The following is a 9,584-nucleotide window of genomic DNA, read 5'->3' as shown; positions in this document are numbered from 1 at the left end:
GATCTCAGGGTCATTAAATGGAGCTTCATGTCAGGCTTTGCAATGGGGGGAGTCTGCTTGAGACTCTACCTCCTCTGCCCCTCCCACTCACGCTCACTCTCTCTAAAATAAATCTTTTTAAAAAGCGGGGTGCTAAAAATCAGCCCATCAACTGCCAAATCTGTTGCTCTTGATCTTAATGTTTCTCTTCTTGTATATTTTCTTACCTCATATTTTCACAGAACAATTTATTGCCAGGAAATGAACATAATAATTTGTATTCAAAATGTTTTGGCAATTAGTCTTCTGGGAGCAACCAAATGCCAAACAACATAACTGTAGCACTTTAGATTCTGTGATACACAAGGACTCAGAAATGGATGTAATGTGACCTTTTCTTCCCAATTAAAGGATTGGTGGGCATATTTGCATATCTTTGTATCCCATACAATGCACAAATGTTTTGTTTAGTCCAATTCCTAATTGCTTAGATGTCTGAAGGATTATGTGCTTGAAAAAGCAACATTATTATAGATGTGACTGTCTACTTTTAAAATGAGTGATGCTTCAGTTAAACAATTAGGAAAGGAAAGGCCTAACAGCATGCTGTGGGCATTTTTAATACTGCAAAAAAAGATCTTCACTTAATGTCTAATTATACGGAGGGACTACATCAGGATGGGAAAAATCACCTTTTCAAGTAACCAGAATTCCCAACAGAAACCATATTGACAGAAACTTTACCAATCCCTGCCGGCAAGAGCTATATATTAAAAATAATCAGATCCTCAAGAAGATGTGGTATATATACACTATATATATACTATGCAGCCATCAAAAGAAATGAAATCTTGCCATTTGCGACAACATGGATGGAACTAGAGCGTATCATGCTTAGCGAAATAAGTCAAGCAGAGAAAGACAACTATCATATGATCTCCCTGATATGAGGAAGTGGTGATGCAACATGGGGGCTTAAGTGGGTAGGAGAAGAATAAATGAAACAAGATGGGATTGGGAGGGAGACAAACCATAAGTGACTCTTAATCTCACAAAACAAACTGAGGGTTGCTGGGAGGAGGGGGTTTGGGAGAAGGGGGTGGGATTATGGACATTGGGGAGGGTATGTGCTTTGGTGAGTGCTGTGAAGTGTGTAAACCTGGTGATTCACAGACCTGTACCCCTGGGGATAAAAATATATGTTTATAAAAAATAAAAAATTATTTAAAAAAATAATAATAATAATCAGATCCTTGATGGAGATTCTGTGAGAAAACTCTGGGGGGGGGGGGGGAACAGTTGCTCGTGTACATTGATTTGTATTCCCATGTACTATGTAGGTTTTGCGGTGACCACAATTTTTCTATTTGTCGAGGTAATGTGCAGTGTCAGGATAATACTGCAGCTGCATATTAACTATATGTAACAGTTAAAGGCAGAAAGTAAAAATGCCTCTGGGACAGGAGAAAGCATTTAGGGTCAAATTTAGTCTACTCAATTCATTCTACAGACAGGCTTATTAAGAACTTAGAAAATTATTTGCCTAACAAAGTCCTTATAAGGTTTTTTATGGAACTTGACATGCTGATTCTAGAAAAAGTGAAGAGACCTGTCCTACAACTAGCAAGATGTATTAAATTGTAGTGCTTAACATGGGGCATTGGTACGAGGACAAGCTCACCAAATAATGTAACAGAATAGAGACCTAGATGCACACGCAAGTTTGTCTGGTGGGCTGGATAGTCTCCTTTGGCCCCTCCAGATCCTTTCTCCTCCATGTGCTCCCTTAGGTTCTAGAAAACTGATGCCTGCAGACAGTATCAACCAGGTACCCTTGGCCTGTGGCTTCCAGTAGGGTTCAGCCAGTGGGAAAGATCAATGAGCAGGAATCTAAGCAAGGCACACTGATTCATGGGAGTGGCTGGCTGGCTAGCTGCTTAGGGACCAGGGAGGACAAAAGTAGAAGAGTAGAGGAATGCTCTGTGGAAGAACCTCTAGGAACTGTCTCAGAGTGTGAAGAAATGTAATGCCGTGTAAATGCCCACCCACTGCAGAGAGGGTCTCACTGTGGTTGTGGAAAGTGCTCTGATGTCATTCAGACTCTTCCCAGCCCCCCTGGTGCTTGCTCATTGGGACCATGTAAAATGGTCATGGCAGCAAGAATGGAGGCCACACGTGACTCAACAGCATTGACTTCCGCTCATTATGACTGATTCGGTTACTGCCACTGTCCAGGGCACAAATGGCCAACCAATGCTAAGCCCCCAAGCTGGCAATATACTCCAGAGGGGGTTTTGATAAGATCACACTGGACATTTTAATTACTGGGCACTATGTTTTGTGACTTAGAAAGATCACGGGACTTACTTTTTTCAGTAGAAGAGTGTCAAGAGTAATCATGGACCGTCCCTAGTTTTCCTCCAGGATAGGGGAAGAGCTATACGCACCCAACAAATCAATGTAAAGGGACAAAAGTACTATTGGAAACAAAAAGAAAATTGCCTCATTATTATAGTCCATGAGTTATCCTAATTGATAAGCATATACATAATTTGTATATTATTACCACATTAAATTTGGATATATACAGCTGTGGTAAAATATGTCCCTCTGCCTAGAAACCATGAACACTAGGTGACTGAAGCTGACTGAAGCTGGTGGTTACCTGTAGAGAGGGAGAAGAGAGAATGGGGTCGGAAGGAAGAGCACAGGGCTTAGGTTGAATTTGTAATATTAAATGCCTTCTTATTTTCTATACATTTTCAAATTTAACAAATTTTATTACAACAGCATGTTGTAATTAAACAGCATGTTTAATGGACTTTGCTAGTTTGGACACAATACCCACACCCCCTGGGATTTCAGTCAGGTCTCTATTTCCAATATCCTCTAAGCATTCAGGCCTGTCTCATTGGTCTCATTGTCAAGAAGCACTAGCGTCTTGAGTTCTGCTACTTCTAAGTACACCAAAAAAGTGAAAAATACTGACAAGGGGCTTTTTCCTGCTTACAGATATGAGAGTAGCCTTTCAAAATAAACAAATTGGGGGGGGCGCCTGTGTGGCTCAGTGACCTGCCTTCACCTCAGGTCATGATCTCAGAGTCCTGGGATCGAGCCTCGCATCGGGCTCTCTGCTCGGCGGGGAGCCTGCTTCTCTCTCTCTCTCTGCCTGCCTCTCTGCCTACTTCTATTCTCTGTCAAATAAATTAAATTTTTTTAATTAAAAAAAAAAACAAGAATAAATGAATTAGGGGTGCCTGGGTGGCTCAGTAGGTTAAAGCCTCTGCCTTCGGCTCAGGTCATGATCTCAGAGTCCTGGGATCGAGCCTCGCATCGGGCTCTCTGCTCGGCGGGGAGCCTGCTTCTCTCTCTCTCTCTGCCTGCCTCTCTGCCTACTTCTGATCTCTGTCAAATAAATTAAATTTTTTTAATTAAAAAAAAAAACAAGAATAAATGAATTAGGGGTGCCTGGGTGGCTCAGTAGGTTAAAGCCTCTGCCTTCGGCTCAGGTCATGATCTCAGAGTCCTGGGATCGAGCCTCGCATCGGGCTCTCTGCTCGGCGGGAAGCCTGCTTCTCTCTCTCTCTCTCTCTCTCTCTCTGCCTGCCTCTTTGCCTACTTGTGATCTCTGTCTGTCAAATAGATAAATAAAATCTTTAAAAAAATAAAAATAAAAATAAAATAAATGAATTAAACTTACAGCCCGGAAGCAGCATATAGCCGAGGAGTAAAGTTCAGGGCCAAGCAGAATTTCTCATGTAAACATGTCGGAGATGAAAGAAAGAAGCTGACTAGGAAACTTACACTCTCACTTCCCCATAAACAGGGACAAGTCGAAAGTCACTTCAGCCTTCCCCAGAGCTCCATGGGTCACATCCAAAGCTTACTGACCCTAACAAGCTGGCAAAGGTGTGCAATGACAACGCTCATGGCAAAATCTGCTACAACAGACCAAGTAGACCAAAGCTTCCAGTTCTTGTCTCCAAACATATCAACAATTAACACAATTTCTTGACCAGATTTCAGTATTTCCAGCTGAAAACATTTTCGTAACTAAACTGGACATAACAGAAACTGACAGTTTCGTGGGTTTTATCACTGTGGGATACTCTAAAGGTGGAATTATTACATTATCTGCTCTAGCTAATTTAGTAGTAAAATACCCAGATAATGTTCTGGGACATGGAGCCCAGTTAAAAATTATCTATTCTCCAGCCTTCTGATAGAGGATGAATACTGAACTGAATTAAAGTGTTTAGCTCACCAACGAGACACCTGTTAGAAGTGTTTAAATGAAAAAAAAACTAGATATAATGCAATATATAGATATAATGTAGATATAATGACAGTATAATTCCATCTCTGTAACTTGAACTAGAAAGTTTGGAACTTAAAAAAGTTTTAAAATAAATCTTCATGCACCTTGTCAGCTCAGGGAAACTGAAGCCCAGATACAGAGGAGTATCACTTGTATTCTAAGAGTTGTCCCTACACAGAAAAATTATTTCAACAAACTTTACGCTGAAGTGGAGTGACCCACTTCATTAGTTATAAGAAGTTCTCAACATGGTGCCATGTCTATGATCCCTTAACACCAAAAAAGGTAAGGCACTAAAATGAAAACCAATGAATGGAATTTTGACACAAGGTAGATTCAAACAAGGCTACCCTCCAAGCCTCTTCCTATGACCATTATCAAACCTTTACCTGTGGCTACATGCTTTAAAAAAATTAAAAAAAAAAAAAAGAAGAGCATTGTCCTAACCTTTAAGTATTTAGAAATGCTGAGTTTGGCCTGGTTTTCATTTAGACCTAAAGACAATTCCCTAAATTACATAGACCTTAATAAAAACATAAAGACTGCCAGCACTTAGACACTCCTGACATAAAATCACAGGAATTTTCTGATGGAAAAACCACATTTCTCTTTGCTGACTCATCCAGAAAATCATTAAGAAAATAGTCTTCTGTAACTTGCTAAATGGCCATAGTTTTTCAGAAGATAAGTTGCATTTTGTTTTGTTTTGTTTTGTTTTAAAGGAAAAGGCTGGGCGCCTGAGTGGCTCAGTGGGTTAAAGCCTCTACCTTTGGCTCAGGTCATGATCCCAGGGTCCTGGGATGGAGCCCTGCATTGGGCTCTCTGCTTAGCAGGGAGCCTGCTTCTTCCTCTCTCTCTCTCTCTCTCTCTCTCTCTCTCTCTCTCTGCCTGCCTTTCTGCCTACTTGTGATCTCCGTCTGTTAAATAAATCAATAAAATCTTAAAAAAAAAAAAAAAGGAAAAGGCATGGTCCTTGTATATTCTGCAATGACAATATAGTTTTTGTTTCTCTTTGCAGTGTTTCCCACTCCTCTCCTGGAATTCAGTCATGCTTCCTGCAAACTATGTCGTGTGCCCACTCCTCAGGGAAGCTGCTGTAGGCTGAATGACTGGTCCCCTCCAAATTCATGTGTTAAAATCCTAACCCCCAAGCCCATAATTCAGAGCCCTCATGAATGAGATCAGTGCTCTTAAAAGAGCAGCCCACAAAGCTCCTTTGCCCCTTCCACCCTGTGACCTTACAATGAAAAGACAGCCTTCTAGGAAATGGGCGCTCACCAGACACTGACTCTTTCAGAACCATGATCTGGGACATCCCAGCCTCCATAACTGAAATATAAGTTTTTGCTGTTTAGAAGCCACATAATCTGTTGTATTTTATTATAGCAGCCCAAATGGACTGAGACAGATGCCGACTGAAACCTTCCAAAATGCCCCTATCTGCAACATTCTATTATCCAGCTTTATTTTGTACAACCTGACAAATACTTATTTATTGTCTATCTCCCTTCACGGAGCCTGAGTTTTCTAGTCCCTGCTTTTTCTTTAGCCCTTACACAGAGCCTGGCAGTAGACACTCAAACAAATATCACTGGATGCTCAAGAAATATTTGTTGAACAAAGAAATTAATGCATGCATAAATGATGGGCGCTGTGCTGGATTTGAGGGCTACCTGTTCAAGAACTCTTGAAACCTTAATCTCAAAACTTAGAAAAGAAAGACACAAAAGAGATTTGAAAAGCATATATCTTTGTTGGAGACATTTCTGGGTTAATTTAATGTGCTTGAAATCAAGATGGCTAAGGGATGAGGAAAGAAATCTGAGGGGGGGGAAAGGAATTCAGATGACTCTGAATTGCCCAGATCTTCCATTTGTCAGGAAGATCCAAAGCAGACCCTGGCCTCCGGAGCTTTCCAGCGTCTGCCTGTACAAGCACGTATGGGGTTTTACCATTAGCCAGAAAAACATCTGCACGTTCACCTGTCAATAGCTTTCCTTGAGCAGCCAAGGAAACATCCTAAGAGAACTTCTCTGTACTCTTCCTTAATAATGCAGGTTGCCTAAAAATGCTCACTTTCCTATCCTTGGTCCAAATTGTCCTTCATTCAGAACAACTGGGAGTTCAACTTAGCTTCATACACTGCCCAAAATGTAAGGCTTTGCTTCTCAGGGCAATGAGACCAAGAATGCGATGGAATTTAGAGGAAGGAAACAGTGAGGAACAGCTGTTGACCAAATCAGCAAGGGCAGGGATGATATGAGAACAATAATGGTCATATTACCTTGTGTTTCAAAAGCACCTTCCTGCAAAAAGCTCGCAGTCCTGTATCAACTATGCAGGTTTTGTCTCTTACCCTGGTGATTGAAATAAAATAGATTCATTCTTATTAACGTGTATTTCCATAGCTAACCACAAATATTTTGGCTGTTTCTATGTGCTGTGTCTATAAGTGCAATCAATTTCTTCATTGAGCAGGATCAGGAAATCGCATTAACTCAGCTTCTTCAGTTGCATAGGGTGATGTCTTCTGAAACATTGGACAGTAGCTTTTCCTTTCTTTTGCCATCTTTGTGGCTTCACTTTGTTCTTGTCTGAGTCCAGATTACCCTGTTTGTCTTGCCCTTTCTATCATCAGAACTTGCCTACAAACTCTGCACCAGGGTTCCATTCACTACCATCAAACTGCACCCTCCTGCTATCATAATCTCTGTAATTATCTTTTATGTGTCTGTTTTAATGAGTGACATTCCATTTACACAGCTGTGTAGTCATTTTTTTTTAATTTCCTGACAGTAGGGACGTGTCCACCTGATTTTTCTCTTTATCCTCCATAATGTAACTTAAGACGCGACTTTTCTCCCACCTTCCTGAACTTGACAGTGCCACGTGACCAACAGCTTCATCACAGGTTTCTCCCCACGTAGTTCTATATATTCTTTCTGGACATCTCCTTAAATCCTCCCTTTTTTACGTAGCAGAAATCTTTCTCTAAAAATTCACTTTAATGTGGTTTTGTTGGATGCATATTAGTTGGGATCAAAGATTTAGAAATGAAAGAGGGGCTCTCCGTATTTTTTATCTATACCTCTGCCTTTAGGAGGATACAAACCGCTCTCACAAACAGGGGGCACCACCGAAGGCCAGAGAAGGGACTTGTTTAGCGCCACACCTCTATTAAGGAAGCAGAAGCTGGACCCCGCTCCCCAGCTGAGGAACAGTGGGAGACTGGAAAAAGCAGTTGGCCCTGGAGAAGGGAAGTCTCTGAGTCAGTAATCAATTGGTACTTGGATGGAGAAGTTAGCCATGCTTGGACTCAAATCTGTAACACTTAAGGAATATTAATAACAACGGCCGAAAAGCTATATAGGAATGAAAATTACGGAAGAATGGGATTGTGCTCAACAACTAATGTTCTAATCATCTAATGTTCCAATCATCTATGCTACGCAACAAAGCACCCCAAAACTTAAGTTTAAAACAGTATTTTGCTCACAAATCTGCAATCCAGGGAGGGCTCTGCAGGGTCAGCTCATCTCCACTCCCTCCATGTTAGCTGGTACTGCTCACAGTCCGAGAGTTAGAACAATCTGAAGGCTCACTCAACTCAGACAGCGGGAGGACCGAACATGGGGCTGCTGAGACTCCATCCAGAGACATCTCTCTCTCTCTACCTCCATGTGATTTCCCCATATGGACCTTTCAGCATGGCAACGGCAGGACAGCCGAACTTCTCACATATCAGCTCATTTGCTCCCAAGGGGCGCAGCTCAAGAAAGAGAGTCACACAGAAGTTGCACCACGTTTTATGAAGTCAGACCATCACTTCGGTAACATTCTCCCAGGCAAGGCGATTACAAAGTGCTCTTTTGAAAACCGACCTCTGTACTCTAGAGCCAAAGTATGTAACAGGAAGACAGAGTTTGCACATAAAAAAGGAAGATAGTTTATCACTTTGCCAAGCCAAGGAGACTGCAGCAGGCTAATGTCTCCAGGACTGCAGACCAACCCACAGTAAAAAAAAACTGAGGGGTTTTATAGGAAAATACAGAATCTGGGGTGCCTGGGTGGCTCAGATGGTTGCGTCTGCCTTCAGCTCAGGTCATGATCCTGGGCCTGGGATCAAGTCCCACATTGGGCTCCTTACTCACTGGGGAGCCTGCTTCTCCCTCTGCCTCTCTTTCTCTCTCTGTCTCTCATGAATAAATAAGATCTTTAAAGAAAAAGAAAATACAGGATCTGGGTGGTTTCAATAGGAAGCTAGTACTTGCCAACCGCATTCCTTAGTTTTTAAGCTGGTCTCATGACTAGGGCTGGCTGGCCATCCCCATCTTGTTACTAATTATACATGGAGATCAGCGAGATGTCAATATTGACACAAGCTCAGGAGTTCATGAACAAAGGATTCTACAGAAAAACAAGTGAAAGGGAGGAGGAGGCTTCAAGAATTAGGAAAAATCTGTTTTGTTTGATATCAAGCCTTGGTGAAGCATTAGTGAGTCCATCTTGATTTCCAGCCATCTTTACAGTTCTATAACGGTTTCAGAAGGTCTTCTCCGAGGCAAGGATATAGACACAGCCTCCCTCGATCATCATCCCTCCCAACATCATATTGCAAGAAGAGTACATGGGACGAGATCTGTATGAGAGCAGCTGTCTTTGGAAAACACAATCTGCCACAACGAAAAAACCACAGGATTACCAAACCACTGAAACACAGAGTTGAAACAGCCCTGGAAAAGGCCATCCATTTGTCCCTAACAAAAGTCATTCTGTGAGACGAGCTCAAACGTATTTGTCCCATCCTTTTGGAATCCCTCTTCAATGTCCCCCCAGCTTCCATAGCCCTTTGTAAATATGCCCACTCTGCCACTCAGGATGTTCTATTTTCAAAACATGACTGTAATCAGGCAGGTACTATCAACCTGTCAATGAGCCAACCTTCTTTTTCAAATCAATCAGTGTAGCACAGGAAACATCACGAGGAAGAGTCTTCGGACTGAGGCGGAGCCACAGGTGGTACTCGGCAGAGAAAACATGATCAATTCTGAGAAAAACTGACATCACAAAAAAGAAAATATATATAGATCTAAGTATATATGTATGTTTCTGTCCTCCGTTAAAGGTAGATAAGGTGCAGTAAATGTCAAAATAATGGTGGAGCAGCTGGGATGGAAGCAGAGCCCAATGCGACAGTGTTCTCCAGCCTCAGCTGCATCAGAACCCCCGGGAGAGCCTGTCGAAACACCCCAGAGCTTCCGACTCCGCAGAGCTGGGTCGGGCCTGG

The sequence above is a fragment of the Mustela erminea genome, chromosome 21 (genome assembly GCF_009829155.1).
Source record: "Mustela erminea isolate mMusErm1 chromosome 21, mMusErm1.Pri, whole genome shotgun sequence".
NCBI classification, from domain to species: Eukaryota; Metazoa; Chordata; class Mammalia; order Carnivora; family Mustelidae; genus Mustela; species Mustela erminea.
Note: the sequence above shows the minus strand (reverse complement) of the source record.